Below are 18670 nucleotides of genomic sequence, written 5' to 3'. Positions count from 1 at the left end.
TAAAGGATTGATTTGGGAATGAGCCACACATGCTGTATGTCTACTTCAACGGGCATGGGATCCGAAGTATTTAGTAAACACACTTAGGGAGTCATTATGACCCCGGCGGTAGGTGATAATGTGGGGGTAGTACCTCCACATTATGACACTGGCACAGCCAACCCGCCAATATACCATTTCTACTGCAATGGCGGTAGCAGCCTCCATGCTGGAGATAACAATCTCCAGCCCGGCGGCCGCTATTGTACCGCCAGCAGCATTTTGACCCTGCCTACCACCATGGTTTTCATGGCATTTGCAAAATTCCTTCACTGTCACTGGCAGGAGGCTCACCCACCCCCCCAAACACTCCCCAGATGCCCCCTGCCCCTCCCTCAATTCACGCTCCCCCTTCAAATCCCCATCCCCCATTTCCCACACTCGCAGACATGCACCATGCATACGCACACTCACTCACACTGGCATACATGCATTCATTCGCGCATGCATTCTTGCACACATCCGTACACAAATTCACACTGACACGCAGACATGCATTCACATTTTAATTCATACACGCATACACCCACGCAAACACCACTACACACACAGTCGCATACATGCACACACTCACACATTCATGCAGACAACCCCCCCCCACACACACACACACATACACACAACACCCTCCACCCCCGCCTCTTCCACCAGGTAACGGGATGGGGCGCTGCTACCGCCAGAAGCGCCTGCCAGCAGAACACCGCCAGGCTGTATTATTTGTCATAATATGGCTGGCGGTGGTTTACTGGCATGGCGCTGCTGGTGGTAGCAGTGCCACCTTAACACCATTCGCCAGTATGGCCACAGCTGTATTTCCGCCCTTCTTGTGGCGGAAATCCGGCTGTGGTCATAATTTGGTGGCCGGATGTCAGCCGCAGCGATGGCCTTTTGGCGGCTGTCACCGCGGCGGTATGCGCCATTTATTGCCAATGTGAAAATGAGGGCCTTAGTTGGTTGTTGCCCATCATTCAGCTTCCTCTTGTTTGGATCCTAGTGTGTGGCTTAGTGACTGACAGCCATGCAATTATGTACTGATATTCTGTACACATTGACATGGATTGACAAAATGCGAACTTTTAGCTGAGTAGATGGATCACAGTAAACGTAGAAATGCTACATTATACAAAGTGCTTTATTTACAGGTGCAATTGTTATTGTGATTTTTATACAATATCCATTTCATAGATCCCATGAGTGAACGTTTGCCCTATGTAGCACAATCCGAGTCCAGGGTTGAGGGACATGTCATGAGACATGTTTAGGAGTAGTGTGCATTAGTGAGGGGTTCCTAACATTGCCATTTGGAATGATTGAGACAATGACAGCACATAGCAGACATTTCTAAAGTGGTTAAGTGAAGAGGGCACATTTCATACTGTCACAACACTGGTATGATCTTAAGCCCAAAACTAAGAGGAAACTGTCCATGTGGCACAGACTGGGTCTACCAGGTGTTTCTTCTTGTGAATGTTATTCCTTCCACATCTTTATCCTCTGATGTGTGTGGTGCCTCCTGTGCCATGGCTGATGCTGTTGTAGAGGTAGAGGGGGCCACACACACTTCAGAGGATAGAGATGTGGAGTCAAAGGAACTGGCAGCTGCCATTTGTGGCAACACATAAGGCATCACTGCTGTAAGGGAGAACTGCTGATTCTTCAAGACCACAACAACATCACGGTGGTAGGCAGACATGTTCTCCCTGAGAGAGACCACTTCCCGCTATATGGAGTCATGGGCATTCTGCATGCTGCTGGCACTTTGGGGGGCCATATGTCATAACCTCTCCTTCACGACAGCAGCTGTGTCCGCCAGAGACTGCTGGACTCCACGTAGCGAGGAGTGGGTGCCTCTGATGGCAGCTGCGTTGTCCTTATTTGGACTGAGGCACATCCGCACTCCCTCTAGGCTGCCTGCCATGTTCTCCATTCCCAACCTAATCTGCTTTTGCAGCTCCCGCTGGACTCTTATCACTGTCCCCTGAAAGCTGATCTCTGGGCCCTCGGAGTCCAGGGCTGTGTGAGTACTGGCTGATGGCGTGTGTTGGTAGCTGGGTGGTTCCTGTGGAGACCCCTCAATGCTCTGTGTCCTCCCTGCAACTGGAGGCGGTGTATGGAGTGCTCCTAGGAGATCTTGCAGGGGCTGTTCTTTGAAGCTTGGCAGCTAGTCATCCATGTCATCAGGGAAATCCGGGACAGGCAGGTAGGCAGGAGGTAAGCCATTATCCTCTGCAATGAGATAGTGTAAAATCAATATTGTAATGCATCGTCTGTAGACATGGGACATCATGTATTTGCCACTGGAGGCTCACTGACATGTCACTGACCCAAAGTTGGGGTTGTACTTATATGTAGCATTGTTCATCATGCATGAGTCAAGCTCACTAGTAATGGAATGTGACGGAGCACAATGCTGCACTCAGAGTGGCATTGTCCCACTGAGTCAATTGCACAATGCAGGGATGCACAGTATTCATTTGCATACGGCACACCCCTATGTCCTCCCCGGTGCTGACCCTACATAGAGCTGCCTAGTGCCAATACAGGCATCCTTGCACCATCGTGCAAGGATGTCTGCATTGAAAGGTTTGATTGTTTATGTGTGGGAAGGTGTTCCTGCACATACACAATCACTCTTGGCAATTTGGCTGTTCTGTGTGTGCTGCAGAATGCAGCACACATAGAAACGTATAAACAATGGGAAATACATGTATGCCTCCTTGTTGGGCCTTACTGACACCACCCCTGGGATGGCCTTTGATTTTTGCGCTGCCACATGTTCACTGATACTCATAAATCTGAGGCAGCGTCCAAATGCAATGGGTGTTGCCGTGGGCGTACCGCGGCAACACCCATTGCGTTTTGACACTGCTTCAGATTTTTTACTATTTGGATTCCAGACTCTGGCCCAATATCTGACACCAGCTCACGGGTGGTTTTCGCATGTCAAGATCTAGGAGTGATGCTTACCTTTGTACTGCATTTCTTGCTTTTACTACGTGTGCTGCATTATGCAGCACACAGAGTAAGAGCAAATCACACTTTCAGGTTGTTGTTGTGCAGGACGGTGTTCCTTCCTGCACAGAAACATTCTCCCCCTCAGTGCAGCCGTCCTTGCACTATGGTGCAAGGGTGGCTGTACTGGAGCACAACATCTGATTATCTCTTGCACATAGAGGTATACAGGGGAGCGGTATACTCTAATGTATATGGTGCATTCCTGCATTTTCTAATACAATGGTGTGTGATGCTGTCTAATTTTGCACAGCAGCACACACCATCATATTCTGTTTGATCTATCCCTCCAACTTGTCAAATGGTAAGCTGGCAGCCACTTGTTCAACTTCACACATGATGTTCACATACATGCACAATGTGTTGTATGCATTTATTCTGTGGCTACTCCCATGTGCCGCATATGGTTGTGTGCGAGTTGTTGTCGGTTCAGCCTGTATGGGTTGTGATCCACAGGTTTCAAGCTTTGAACAAGTAAGGCTGTAAGGGTACCGCATGTGATTTGTTGTTTTTTATTGTTGAAGGATTGCATACATGTGTTGCGCAATCAGCAGAAATATATGTCTTTGTCAACTGGTAAGGCTGGAAGGGGACTGCAAACAACTTGCTGATTTTTATTGTTGAAGGATTGCATACATGTGTTGTGAAATCAGCAGAAATATATGTATTCATGAATTAGTAAGGGCAGAAGGGTACCCCATGCAATGTTTTTGTGAAGTTTGGTTTGTTGAGTGAGTGAAGGTGACCACATGTAGTAGAATGAAGTGTGGCCGGCCGCAGTGTGATGTTGTTGTGAGATATTGTACAAACATGCAAACTGTTTTTTTTCGACTGTACATTGCATGCTATGAAACATCTATTCTGTGACATGTCCCATAAGACCTGATAAACAGAACTAAAAACTGAAAGCCTATTGTAAAAAATGGTAAAATCAAAAATGTAGACAACTTTAATTCCCATCAAAAAGGCTGTGTGAGTCTTCATTAAAATTATTGAAATCTGGTGTCAGAAAAGATAAAAAAGTAAAAGATTAAGAACACTTGAACATGGAGACCTCTTTGCATCATATGCAGAAGGTATTCCTCAGTGACACAAAGATATTACAAAAGTATAACTAGGAGTAGTTTAGTAGTTTAAAGCCACCCAAAAGCATACATTTCTTTGCCAAAAGAAGAAACGTTCAATGATAGAGAGATCAAGCATATTGTCACTTACCTTCAAAGTAAATATGCAGGAGCCAAATTAAAGAGAAGACAAGTCACCTTAGAGCTATGGAAATTATGTTGTGAAGATTCAAAAGATTCCTTACAGGAAGAGGCCTCCAGCACCCAATCTCATACCCCATCCCATATGACCCTACAAGCACTGCACCCACAGTGCACAGCCCATTAGTGCAGCTGCAAGAAGCCACAGTAGGATTCAAAAAGCCTGAAACTGAAACCCCTTCACACTCTCCTAAAGCGACCTTCAAGGTAACCCCACAGATACCAAAACCAAGGAGGGCAACTAATCCTAGACAGCAAACTAAAAGGTGGGTTCACAGTTTTCAGGGCAATCAGAGGCATAGTTTGTAGTACATTTAGGGCCAGATGTATGAACGACTTTTGCAGTCGCAAACGGCTCATTGGGCCGTTTGTGACCAGGAAAAGGCTTTTCCCCATGTAACAATCCTATTCTGCGAGTCGGTAACCTTGTTACTGACTCGCAGACTAGGTTTGCGAATTGCTATTAGGAAGGGGTGTGCCAAGGGCGCCCCTTCCTCATAGCGAGTTGCAGGGGGATGTCAAATTGTTTTGCGACTGTGAATTTGGTCGCAAAACAATCGTAGTTACCACCAACATCAAGTTGGTGGTAACCCATTCACATGTGGGAAGGGGTCCCCAGGAGTCCCCTTTTGTAAATTGTGACAAAAATATTTTTTCAGAGCAGGTAGTAGTCCAAGAACCACTGCCTACTTTGAAAAAATTAAAAGAGCACTTTTCATATTTTTGTTTGAAATGCATCCCTTTTTCCTTTAAGGAAAATGGCCTGCATTAAAAAAAACTGCTTTATTGAAAAAGCAGTCACAGACAGGGTGATCTGCTGTCCCCAGCAGGCCACCACCCCTGTGATTGTCGCCATTCCAAATGGGGTCACAAATTGTGACCTACATCATGAATATTAATGAGGTAGGTAATTTGTGACGTCATTGGGAATCACATAAACACATTGTTATACATTCCAGTTTGCGATTTCCTAATAGCGAATCGCTAATATTCGCCATTAGGAAATCACAACACCTAAACGCTACTTTTTCCCAAGCGGAGAAAAGCAAAGAATAGATTTCAGGGGATGGCGATGACCAATTGCATATTTCATCAGCAACGTTGCAGTTGCTTCAGAAAAGGGACACTTGGGGTAGGGTAATCAGGAAACAAGTGACTACCCCACAACAAAATAACAGGAAATGCAGGGTGGAACGACTATGTGCATGGGACTAAAGAGACGACAGGACAACTTGCACCCCAAGGAAGGGAACAAGAACAAAGAAATACTGAAAGAAGTTCACCACCTTGGCAGAAGAAGAAGGCAGGTGTAGTAGTCTCCCCAGAGAGTGAGCAGGACTGGCTACCTCTCAGTGAGGACAGGTTAGACACAAGTGGAGTAAGAAGAGAAGAGCATGACGATGGTTGTACAGAGCAAACTCAGAAGAGCCTGGGGAAATTAGCGGACAGGATAGTATCCATATGCTAGCATGTGGAGATCATGGGTGAACTCATCCAAACCGAAGAAGTAAGTCATCATAGTTGCAGTCTCCAAGAAAGACCACTCATTGGCCTAGGTTGCACAAGGGATATATGTAGACTGCCTAACCCAACTGATGCAAGTGGAAGAGAACGAGGTGTGCTCCTTCAAAGCAGGAAGCTCAGATCTCCAGAGTTTGAGTGGCTACAATTCCAAAGCACCCATGGCCAGCCAGACCGCAGAATGGGATCAGACGAGGGTAGGAGATGGATGACTCTCAACAACAGACCCACCCAAGCGATTTCACACAGCACAGGCCTCACCCCCAATGAGACAGGCCCTGAAGAAGAGGATAGCTGGCATTTCGTTGTTTCCTTTGTAGAAAACTTAGCAGACTGGATTGAGCGGTTAGCTCTAGAAATGAGCCCCAGGCCAGAAGAGGGATCCTTTGACGCACAGGACATGGCAAATGCTGAAGGCTGCATCCTATATGGTGGGAGTGATCCAGATTAGGACTACCCTTACATGAATAAATGTCTGTGTATATGACAGAAGTATGGCAGACAGCATCATCCCCAATGCATCACTAACCCTTTACATTAGATACCCCTGATATGTAAGGGCCTTAGGGCACCACAATATGACCCTCATTACAACCCTGGCGGTCAGTGTTAAAGTGGCAGAAATACCGGCAACAGGCCGGCGGTAAAAAAAATGGGATCACGACCACGGCGGAAACCGCCATCATAGACAGCCACTTTAACACTCCAACTGCCATGGTGGTAGCAAACAACACTGCGGCGGTCACCACCAACAGACAGGCGGAAGACATTGTACCGCCCACCCCATTACAACCCGCCAATCTGCCAGCTTTTACGGGACGGTACCAACGCCATCAAAAGCACGGCAGAAACAGTCTTTGGAAGGGAAACCACTCACCTCTCGACACTCAACGAAGAACCAGGATGCCATGGAGCCCGAGTTACAGATCCTCCCCATGCTGGTCTACCTCCTCATACACCAGGAATATCAAAGGCGGCGGCGACGACCACGGTGAGTACTGCACCTAGCACACAGGGGAGGGGGGGAGGAAAAAGAGAGTGACACATGCACGCAACGCGCAACACTCCCACCCTTACCCTCACCCACAACACCATACACACAAACACATGCATCAACATTACATATACACCCCGTAACCCCCTGGAAGCACGCAAGGACAAAGGGAATTGAGTTAAACAGTCATATTTTAGAAATAGGCAGATATACGTAACAAATTCAAAAACAGTATTTACAAAAATATACAATATATGCATAAGGTCGTACATTGTCCTTTGCAAATGTCCGTGGGCCAAAAATCATGGGCCAAGCCCACACTTGACTCCTGCCTCAATACAGAGAGAACACTGCAGGAGCATCAGGTCGAAAACACACAAGCACCTCGGGGGATGAGGAAGCGGGGGGAACCTCATCCTGAAGATGTAATAATGCCACTGCTCCTCGGGGGGCTCCATGCCCACAGTGATGTCCTGGGGAGTGCAAGGCCACAGCCTCTCAAGTGGTTGGTTTGCCCACTGCTTGGTCCTGGGGAATGCAAAGCCACAGCCTCTCAAGTGGGTGGGTTGCCCACTGCGTGGTCCTGGGAAGTGCAAAGCCACAGTCTCTCAAGTGGATGGTTTGCCCACTGCTTGGTCCTGGGGAGTGCAAGGCCACACTCTCTCAAGTGGATGCCTTTCTCCACAGGTTCTGGAGGGGGCCTTGTGCCCAGGGTGCCTCATCCTCTCAAGGATTGGGTGAGTGGATGCCTTTCTCCACAGTTTCTGGAGGGGGCCTTGTGCCCAGTCTGCTTCACCCTGCCAAGGATTGGGTGAGTGGATGCCTTTCTCCACAGGTTCTAGAGAGGGCCTTGTGCCCAGTCTGCTTCACCCTACCAAGGATTGGGTGAGTGGATGCTTATCTCCACTGGTTCTGGAGGGGGGTCTGTGCCCAGTGATGCAGCACATGGGGTGTGGAAGTTCACATTCCCTCACCTGGGTGTCTGAGGCACAAGATTTGCAGGGGACAGGTAGCAGGAAAGTCCATGGAGGCAGGGCCAGACTCCATCCTGTGGTGACTAAGGCTGCAAACTGGTGGTTGTTGTGGTGCTGGTGGGGGTGCTGCCAGTGGTGGTAGGAGGCTCCAGCCCGTCCTCTGCAACCCCCGACGGATGCACACTGGGGCTGCCTCTGTTAGTGGTCCTACTGTCAGCCGTGCAGGTGGCGGTGCTTGCGGCAGGGATGCTGGGGGTGCTGCCCGTGGTGGAGGTGCTGGTGCTGCTAGTGGTAGAGGGAGGCACTAGCCCTTCTCCTGCAGCCACGGACGGCTGGCCACTGGGGATGCTGCTGCTGACAGTAGTGATGGCAGCGGAGGTGCAGGTGGCGGTGCGGGTGGTGGTGCTTGCGTCGGGGATGCTGGCGGTGCTGGCTGCGGTGCAGGTGGCGGGGCTGTCAGTTCGGATGGTGGCCACCAGACCCCCACCTGCAGGCTCCGATGCCTGAGGTGCCTTGCCTTGGCTTTTCTGCCCCTTCTTCACCTTGGCAGCTGCTGTTGGGACCTTGGCTCTTGCAGCTGGAGTTTTGGAGGAGGCCTTGCTGGGTGGGTCTTGCTCCTTGCCCTTAGTTCATGCTGTCCCCTTCTTCACCTTGGCAGGTGGTGGAATGGTTTGGTCCTTTGTAGGGGTCAGTGGGACACTGCCTGGCCTGACGGGTGCCCACTTAGAGCCTCTGGGAGTTGCAGGTACCAAAGCGGATGACGAATTGGTGGCTGAGGTGCTGGCCTGGTTTCTGGATGCCCTTGCCTGAGGGGAAGAACAGTAGGGGAGAGGTATGGAACAGGTCAATGTTTGCCAGAAAAAGTTTTTTAGACACACTGGGGCGGGAAGATGGAGAGGGTTTGGGAGTGGAAGAAAAGGGAGTGATTGTAGGAGGTGTCTGTCTGCTGAGTTTGGGTGAAGGTGCATGGGCTGGATGCTGTTGTGAGGTAGATGGCTGTTGGATGGGTGCTTGCATTTGTGTACTTTGGGAGGAGGGGTCACAGACATACTGGGAGAGGACACCGGGGACGTGTGCATGGTTGTGGGGGTGGTGACTGCCAGTGAGGGGTGTGTTGTGATGGGTGTGCTGCTGACAGAGGTAGTGGATAAGGATGCAGTGCATGCAGGTGTGAGTGGAGACGATACTGGGATGGAGGTGGACGAAGAGGTGGAGAGGGACACAGTGGAGGCAGTGGATGTTGGTGTTTCTGCATGGGGATGGTGTCTGTGTGAGTGCCTGTGAGATGAAGTGTGGTGCTTATGTTTGCCTGAGCCACCTTTGTGTGTTGATTTGGGTGAATGTTGGTCTGAAGGTGTGCTTGGGATAGGCTGGGGTTGAGGGGACTAGGTCTAGGATAGAGAATGTTGGAAAGGGAGGCCAGACACTGTGACAAGGGCTGTCATCAGTGCTGAGGCCAGAGCCAGAAATGCTCTCTGTTGGGCTGCCACGCCAGAGTGAATGCCCTCCAGGTATGCATTTGTTCATTGCAAATGCCCTGCTACACCCTGGATGGCATTCAGTATGGTTGACTGGCCAACAGAGAGGGATCTCAGGAGGTCAATAGCCTCCACACTGAGGGCAGCAGGGCTGACTGGGGCAAGGCCTGATGTGCCTGGGGCGAAGGAGATGTCCACCCTCCTGGGTGAGTGGGAAACATGCTGAGGGGCTGTTGGGAGGGCAGTGCTGGTGGGGGGTGGTGGCTGTACTTGTTGTTGGGGGGGCCCAGAGGTGTCCGCCACCACCCAGGAGCTTCCGTAGGAGGAGGAGTCGCTGTCTGTGGTCTCCCATCCTGTCTCTGTCGTGGTGCTCCTCTCTCCCTCCGTCCCACTGGTGCCCTCACCCTTGGTGGATTCGGCCTCATGGGCCATGTGGGATGCAGCTCCCTCCGTCACAAGTGCCTCTGCTCCTCCGCCAGATGATGCTAATGCACACAAGGACAAAACAAAAAGTGGGGGGAGAGACAGAGGATACACTTGGTCAATGCCAGTAACATCACTACTGTTGGCGTACACAACATACAGGGAGGATCACTATGTACTAGGCCATGCCCAACCACTTACTAAGACAGTCACCAGCCCATGGGTTTCAATGCCTAACGCCATTAGCTGCACCCCTGACACCCACAGGACTCTGCCCAGGAGTAGATGGCCGCCAACACTATTGAGTAGGAATGATTCTGAGCCTGCCCAACAAGGGACCAACCCTGTCATGTTCACCCTGGCCTAGGGGCTCCCACAGCCCACATCCCCCACCCAGGTACCTCCTAACGCGCCCAAAGTCAGGTTTCAGATTCTGTACTCAAACCCTTGTGGATGCTGTGATGCCTTCAAGCACCCATTCAACTCTGGATAGGCCACCGCCAGGATGCGGAAAATCAGGGGGGTCATGATGCGACGGGCACCCCTTCCTCGTTGGGAGGCCAACCCCAGCTGGGCCTCCGCCATCTTCCTTGCCCAACGGCACGTGTCCTCCCACCTCTTGCAGCAGTGGGTGCTCTGCCTGTCAAAGACCCTCAGGGTCCGCACCTCCTTGGCGATGGCACGCCAAATACCCTTTTTCTGGTGGGTGCTGACCTGCAGGGAAGACACCCGCCCGGACCATCATACTCATTGCCCACCAGATCCCACACATCCCCTGACGCACATACATTGACCACCTTACATGCTGCACTTTGGCTAGGACCCCTCCACCTCCCCTACATGTGGCTTACACACACAGCACTCCATACATTCAATGGCCACGCATCATGCTCACAGTGTAGTGTACTCACCTGTTTGTCTGGAGGATCGTAGAGTAACATGCACCGGGGTAGGAACCCATCCACCAGTTTCTCCAACTCCTTCGCAGTGAAGGCAGGGGCCATTTCCCCAGACCCAGGAGCCATTGTCGCTTCCAGACACAGGTCACAGCTGCACTTGTAGTGTAAGTCCTCTCCTGTTGAAGGTCAGGTAGCTTGTGAGTGATTAGATAGAAAATTGCAGTGACATCGCAGCGGTGCGTACAGTCTCCATCGGCGTACATCGCCAATGGCTCCTGGAACGCATAGGACCCAATGATAACCAATGCAAATTTGCACGGTGGTCATCAACCGCCTATTACGATGGCGCACAACACCAGTGCAATTACCTCATTTCCACTTGTCCCTCCTCACAGATCAGGCAGCCACTATTTCAGGGGGGCACTGGGCATGGCACCTAACTGCGTCACAGCAGACATTGGCACATCAACGGACTCTCGAGTTCACATAATGTTTCTGTAAAGTCAACAATTCATTATTAGTGCAATATAAGTGTGAATATGACCCTCTGCTCACCGTTCTCTTCCATAGGCTTCAACCGCTGAGGCAGAATGTGAGATGGCAGCATCCTCCGGTGTACAGATCCCTGGTGGACCTAGCAATAATGGAGGACAGACACATTATCATTACCTACAGACTTGATCGTGCCACAATCCAAGAACTGTGTGCCCAATTGGAGCCAGACCTGATGTCCGCTATTCGCCAGCCCACAGGTATCCCCCCTCTAGTGCAGGTCCTGTCAGTGCTCCATTTCCTGGAAAGTGGTTCCTTCCAAACAACAGTGGCCATGGCATCACGGATGTCTTAGCCAATGTTCTCTAACGTGTTGACCAGAGTGTTGTCTGCCCTGGTGAAATGCATGCGCAGCTACATTGTATTCCCCCAGGTGAAAGATTTGGCCACAGTGAAAGCTGACTTTTATGCCCTGGGACATATCGCCAACATCATTGGTGCCATTGATGGTACATATGAGGCATTTGTCCCCCCCCCCCGGAAAAATGAACAAGTTTACAGGAATAGAAAAAGCTATCACTCAATGAATGTGCAGATGGTGTGTTTGGCGGACCAGTACATCCCCCATGTGAATGCCAAATATCCTGGCTCTGTGCATGACACCTTTATCTTAAGGAATAGCAGCATTCCATGTGTGATGGGCCAACTCCAGAGGCACCGGGTGTGGCTAATAGGTGAGCTCAAGGTCCCCACACAGTATGTAGGTGTTTGGGTATGGGGTTGTCCCTAAGGGTTAGTGTGTGTCTAACAGTTGTCCCTCGATATTTGCAGGTGACTCTGGTTACCACAACCTCTCATGGCTACTGACACCAGTGAGGAATGCCAGGAGAAGGGCAGAGGAACGTTATAATGAGGCACATGGGTGTACAAGGAGGATTATAGAAAGAATCTTCACCCTCCTGAAAGCCAGGTTCCGGTGCCTCCATCTGACAAGTGGATCCCTGTACTACTCACCCAAGAATGTGTGCCAGATCATCGTTGCATGTTGCACAACCTGGCCTTGAGACGCCAGGTGCCTTTTCTGCAGGAGGATGTGCCTGGAGATGGTCTTGTGGCAGCGGTGGAGCCTGTGGAAAGTGAGGAAGAGGAGGCAGAGGAAGAAGATGTTGACAACAGAACCAATATTATTCGGCAGTACTTCCAGTGACACACAGGTAAGACACTGTAACTTCACTTAACATTTCAGTTATCTGTTGGACATTGTACAAGGCAGCCTGTTTCCTTATGTCTATGGCCACTGACTGTACCCTTTGGCATCTCTATTTTCAGATCTCTGTGCCCCACTCTCGCTCCTGCTATGTTTATTGCTGCCCAACAGAGGTCATCCTAAAGTATATTTCACTGTACTTTTGAGTTGCAATGCTTTGATAATGTTGTACTAATACAGATTTGAATCATTTGACAGACTCCAGATTGGTATTTGTGCCAAGGGTGTTTATTCAGGTGCTTATAAGTAGAGGGGGTGGTGCAAGGGGCTGGGCTGATGGTGGAAGGAAGTTCAGGGTAGAGTCCAGTCTCTTGGTATCACAGGTGCATTGTCCAATGGGGCATAAGAAGGGGCGTAATGGCAGTTCAAGGTGGACAGGGTGACAGAATAGGACATAAGGGTGACAATCAGGAGAGTCTTATTTCCTGGTGGGGGACTTGGCAATGTTCTCTGTCTTCTGTCTGGATCGCAAGGACTGTTTGCGGGGTGGTTCTCCTTCTGCAGGGGGTGGGGTGCTGGTGGCTTGTTGGTCCTGTGGCGGGCCTCCTGTCCACTAGCGCCGACGGAGGTGGAAGGCTGTACCTCGGTCTGGTTAGTGTCAGGCGCCCGTTGTTGTGCCACTGCCTTCCTCGTGGTCCTGCCCATGTCTGCCAGCACCCCTGCAATGGTGACCAGGATGGTGTATATTTTTGTTAGGTCCTCCCTGATCCCCAGGTACTGTCCCTCCTGCAGCCGCTGGGTCTCCTGCAGCTTGGCCAGTATCTGGCCCATCATCTGCTGGGAATGGTGGTATGCTCCCAGGATGTTGGCGAGTGCCTCGTGGAGAGTGGGTTCCCTGGGCATGTCCTCCCCTGCCGCACAGCAGTCCTCCCAGCTTCCCTGTTGTCCTGTGCCTCTGTCCCCTGAACCGTGTGCCCACTGCCACTGACCCCAGGTCCCTTATTGTCCTGGGTTTGTGGGGTTGCCTGGGGTCGCTGTAGTGGTGGACACATTGCTGACTGATGTGTCCTGGGGATAGTGGCATGGGCCCGTTGGGTTGAGAGTTTCCTGAGGGGGGGAGGCTCTATGGTGGGTTGGGACTGTGGCAGGGGAACCGACTGTCCAGAGGTTCCGGATGGGCCAGGTTGGTCATCGAGATCCAGGCGTGCAGAGCTGCTGTTGTCACTGTGAGCCTCTTCTGTGGGGGGACTGGATATAGCTGGCATCACCTCTCCGGTGACGTTGAGTAGGGGTCCTGTGGGGATGCAAATGCAGTGTTAGTGTATCTGCGTGGGCCATATTGTGCATGGGTGTGTTTCCCTCTTTGATTGTGATTTCCCTTTCAGCTTGGCCTTGTGTGAGTAGTGATTTACTGGGCATGCTGTGGTGATGGGTGTCCATGCAGGTCTGTGATGGGTGCCCATGCATTGGCGTTGCATGCAGGGCTTGGCATTGGGATGGGTGGGTTGTGATGGTGGGGTATATGTGAGGTGATGAAGTGATGGGATTGAGGGTAAGGATGGGGGTATGTGATGGCATGCATGTAGGGTGGGGGATATAATAGTAAAGATATGACTTACCAGAGTCCAGTCCTCCTGCTACTCCTGTGAGGCCCTCAGGATGCATTATCACCAAGACTTGCTCCTCCCATGTTGTTAGTTTGGGGGGAAGAGGTGGGGGTCCACCGCCATTTGTTTGTACAGCTACCTGGTGTCTTGCAACCATGGAACACACCTTCCCCCATAGGTCGTTCTACCTCTTCCTGATGTCATCCCTTGTTCTGGGGTGCTGTCCCACGGCGTTGACCCTGTCCACTTTTCTCCGCCATAACTCCACCTTCCTAGCAATGGACATCTGCTGTACCTGTGATCTGAAAAGCTGTGGCTCTACCCGGATGATTTCCTCCACCATTACCGTCAGCTCCTCCTCAAAGAACCTGGGGTGTCATTGTGGTGCCATGAGTGTGGTGTGAGTGGTGTAGGTGAGGGTGTGTAGGGTGATGTGTTGGGGTGTGTGGTTGTGTGGGTGCTCTTGCTGTCTCTCTCTCTGTTGGCAATGCTTTGTAGTCGTAAAGGGTTATGGGCAATGTGGGTTTGTGGAACAACCTACAGGGGAAGGTACGTTTCATAGCAGCACAACACCAACTAGCTATACAGAGGACTGAGCAGTGTCCCTTTAATTGTGAATATGTATATACTTTTTTATTTTGATGCGCGGTTTACTACTATATTTATCTTATTACACTCTTTTTACTTGATTGAAGTTGTCCTTGCTTTATTCCTGAGGGGTAAATATGTAATGTTGCTGCATCTGTTTGTGTGTATGGTGATGGGGTTCGGGGTAGGGATGTTGCACGTTGCGTGTGTGTCACTCTCTTTTTCTTCCCCCCTCCCCTGTGTGCTAGGTGGCAGAACTCACCGTGGTCGTCTTCGCTGGCGTTGGTGTTCGGAATGGAGCAGAACGTAGAAGAGCATGGGGACACATGCAACTCGGGCTCCATGGAGGCGTGGTTCTTCCTTGAGTCTCCAGAGGTCAGTCGTTTCCCTTCTGTGCAGTGTTTCCACCAGGCTTTTGATGTTGTTGGTACCGCCCCGGAAAAGGTGGCAGATTGGTGTGTCATTATACAGTGGGCGGAACACTGTCTTCTGCCTGGCTGTAGGCGGTTACCACCTGTTGATTTCGCCCTGGCGGTCTGTGTGTTAAAGTGGCTGTCTGTCTGAACGGTTTCCGCCCTGGTCATAATTTCAGATTTATTACCGCCAGGCTGTTGGAGGTGTTACTGCCACTTTATCACCGACCACCAGGGTTGTAATGAGAGCCAGAGTATTATAAAAGGCTGGTGTCAGAAATATGACCCTTTCTGAGACCAGGTGTGCTGGATCACCATTTAACCTGGCCAGATCTGTGGTGTGGGATCATCTGAGGAAAATGTACCCCGATAGACCACATATCGGATCTCTCATGACTCAGTCTATGCTACCGAATTAAGAAAAGTGGACTCAGTAAATGAGTCAGGACTGGTAAGTGAATGGTAGTAACGCTGTGTTATTCTATAATGTAGTTAAAAAAGTATTGCCTTCTGATGTACAGTACAGTTTAGATAACATAGTGGCACTGGAAGCTAAGCCCTGGACTGAAATTCAAGCACACATCATCCATTTTTGTAAGAAGAAGCAGGAAAAGGAGAAAAAGAACAGGAAGTAGCAGAGAAAGCGGCAGCCAAGTTGGTGCAGTAGAAGTTAGCGAAGAAGGGAGCAATGGAAGTTAGTGGCAGCAGCCACACAGATGACTGCAAACAGTGTGCATTCCAAGAGTGCTGTTGTGCCACGGGATTGGCCTAAACTCAATCAATCAGTATACTTGTAAAGTGTGGCTAGTCACCAGCTAGGGTCTCAAGGTGCTGGGGGGTCGTCGATGAACAGAGGAGATAAGGTGAGGAGCTACGTTTTGAGGTCTTTTCTGAATTGCAATAAAGTGGAAATCTTATGAGGTGGATGGGAAGGGAATTCCAGGTCTTGGGGGCGTGGTGGGAGAAGGACCTTCCTCCTGCTGTGGCCTTCCGGACACGTGGGTCGGTGGCGAGGACGAAATCAGCAGAGCAGAGCTTCCTGGTGGGCATGTAGAAGTGAAACCTCTGGTTGAGGTATTCTGGTCCAGCATTGTTGAGGGCTTTCTATGCATGCATGAGAAGTTTGACTGTAATTCTCTTTCCTATTGGGAGCCACTGCAGGTCTCTCAGTAGGGCGGAGGTGTGGCTGTGTTTGGGGGCGTGCTTGATGAGATGGGTGGAGGTGTTCTGGATGCGTTGCAGTCTTTTCTGTTCCTTGGTGGTGGTTCTTGCATACAGTATGTTGCCATAGTCGGCTGCTGATGAGGGCGTGGGTGACTGTTCTTTTGGATTTGGTTTGGATCCAGTTGAAGATCTTCCAGAGCACGTGCATGGTGTTGAAACAGGCAGAGGAGACGGCGCTGACTTGACAGTTCATCGAGAGAGCTGAGTCCAGGATGAATCTGAGGTTGCGGGGGTGGTCGATGGGGGCCGGAGCACTTCCGAGGGCAGTGGGCCACCAGGAGATGTCCCAGGCTGAGGGGTTGTTGCTGATGATGAGGACTTCTGTTTTTTCAGTATTTAGTTTGAAGCATCTCTCCTTCATTCAGGCAGTGACTGCCTTCATTCTGTTGTGGAAGTTGGCTTTGGCTGTGTGTGGGTCGTTGGTGAGGGAGATGATCAGCTGAGTTTCATTGGCATATGAGACAATGTTGAGTGTGTGGTGTCTGGCGATGGAGGCTAGGGAGACCATGTAGAGGTTGATGAGAGTGGGGCTCAGAGAGGAGCCTTGAGGGATGCCACAGATGATCTTGGTGGCCTCTGAGTAGAAGGGGTGTAGTCATCATTTTTGGGTGCTGTCAGAGAGGAAGGAGGTGATCCATTCTAGTGCCCTGTCTCGGATGCTGGCATCATGCAGACGAGTCCGTAGAGTGTGGTGGGAGATGGTGTTGAAGGCGGTGGACAGGTCGAGGAGAATGAGAGCAGCGATCTTACCCCTGTCTAGGAGGATGCGAATGTCGTCTGTGGCCGCGAGGAGGGCGGTCTCAGTGCTGTGGTTGCTCGGAAGCCTGACTGTGAGGCATCCAAGATGTTGAATTCAATGTGTTTGGTGAGTTGTAGGTTGACAGCCTTTTTGATGACTTTAGCTGGCAAGGGGAGTAGAGAGATGGGCCAGAAGTTCTTGAGATCATCTGAGTCTGCTGTGGGTTTCTTCAGTAAGGGCTTGATTTTGGCATGTTTCCAGATTTCTGGGAAGGGGGTGGTTTCGAAGGTGCGGTTGATGATTTGCCTGACTTTGGGTGCTATGGTGTTGCCTACTTTGTTGAAGATGTGGTGGGGGGCAGGGATCGGAGGGAGAGCCAGAGTGGATGTTGAGGGTTTCTTCATCGGAGATATTGGCCCAGCAGAGTAGGTGGTGGGGGTTTGGAGGTGCTTTGATGGTGGATATGATGGTGGTGGGATGGTCTTGAGTCGGGAAGCTGTTGTAGATGTCTGCTATCTTGCGGTGGAAGTAGGTGGAGAGATTGTTGCAGAGTTCTTGTAAGGGGAGGATGTCTGTGGAGTTCGCTCTGGGGTTGGTCAGTTCGCTGATGATCGCGAAGAGTTCTTTCCTGTTGTGTGCATTGTTGCTGATTCGTTCCTGGAAGGCATTTCTCTTGGTGGTCCTGATGAGTTGGTGGTGTGTGTTTATAGCTTTTTTGAAGGCTTCGTGGTATGTGGGGGTCTTGTCAGTGAGCCATATTCTTTCAAGGCGTCTGCATTTTTGCTTGGACTCCTTGAGGGTGGGGGTGAACCAATTGGCTTTCATTGATGTGCGTCTGTTGGAGGGTTTGTTGATGGGGCTAAGGTGTAGGCACAGTCTAAGATCTAGTTGATGAGGTCCCGGGCAGCTGTGTTAGTGTTGGGGTCGTTTTTGAGGCTGGTGAGTAGCTGGTCTTTGGTGATCTTGTTCCAGCTCCTGCGGGGTGGTAGGTGAGCAAGGTGTCAGTTGGGGGATTTGCTGAAGGTAAAGTGGATACAGTGTTGGACGGTCCACTGGAGGTCGGTGATGTGGCTAATGGAGATGTGGCTGCTGGCGGTGAAGGTGGGGTCAAGTGTGTGTCTGATGGAGTAGGTGAGCGAGGTAGTGAGTTGCTTGAGCCCAAGGTTAGCGAGGTTTTCGAGCAGCATTGTGGAGTTGTTGTCATTGTGGTTCTCCAGGTGGAAGTTGAGGTCCGCGAGGAGTATGTAGTCCTTGGAAGCAAGCGCATGGGTGTTGGCGAGGTCAGCGTTGGTGTCGCAGAATGGAGGGTGGGGGACGGTGGCATGTAGATGAGGGTGCCCCGCAGAGGGGTGTTAGGGTGAGTTCCAATCTGGAAGTGGAGGAGTTCCATGTTGGTTGTGGAGTCTTCAGTGCTGGTGGAGAGTGGCAGGGACTCTTTGTGGACGATGGCGATGTCTTCCCCGTGGTGGTTTGTGCAGTCTTTGCGGGGGATCTTGTAGCCATCTGGGATGTCAATGGCGATGTCTGTAGCCGAAGAGGGGTTAAGCCAGGTTTCTGTGAGGAAGGCGATGTCCGGGGATGTGATGTCAATGAGGTTCCAGAGTTCGATCGCGTGCCTGTGGATGGAGCGAGCATTGATCAGGATGCATCTGAGGTTGTGTTCTGCTTTGTGGGTCCTCTGGGTGGGCTTGAGTGACGCAGGCTGCTGAATTTTAGCAGTGACAGGTGAAGGGTCTCTTGGCGGTACTTGGTGATTCCTGCTTACAGTTGTTGTCATGTCCTGGGTTGAGTGCGA

The sequence above is a fragment of the Pleurodeles waltl genome, chromosome 6, assembly GCF_031143425.1.
Source record: "Pleurodeles waltl isolate 20211129_DDA chromosome 6, aPleWal1.hap1.20221129, whole genome shotgun sequence".
NCBI classification, from domain to species: domain Eukaryota; kingdom Metazoa; phylum Chordata; class Amphibia; order Caudata; family Salamandridae; genus Pleurodeles; species Pleurodeles waltl.
The sequence above is the reverse complement of the archived record's forward strand: the minus strand, read 5'-3'. Positions refer to the sequence as shown.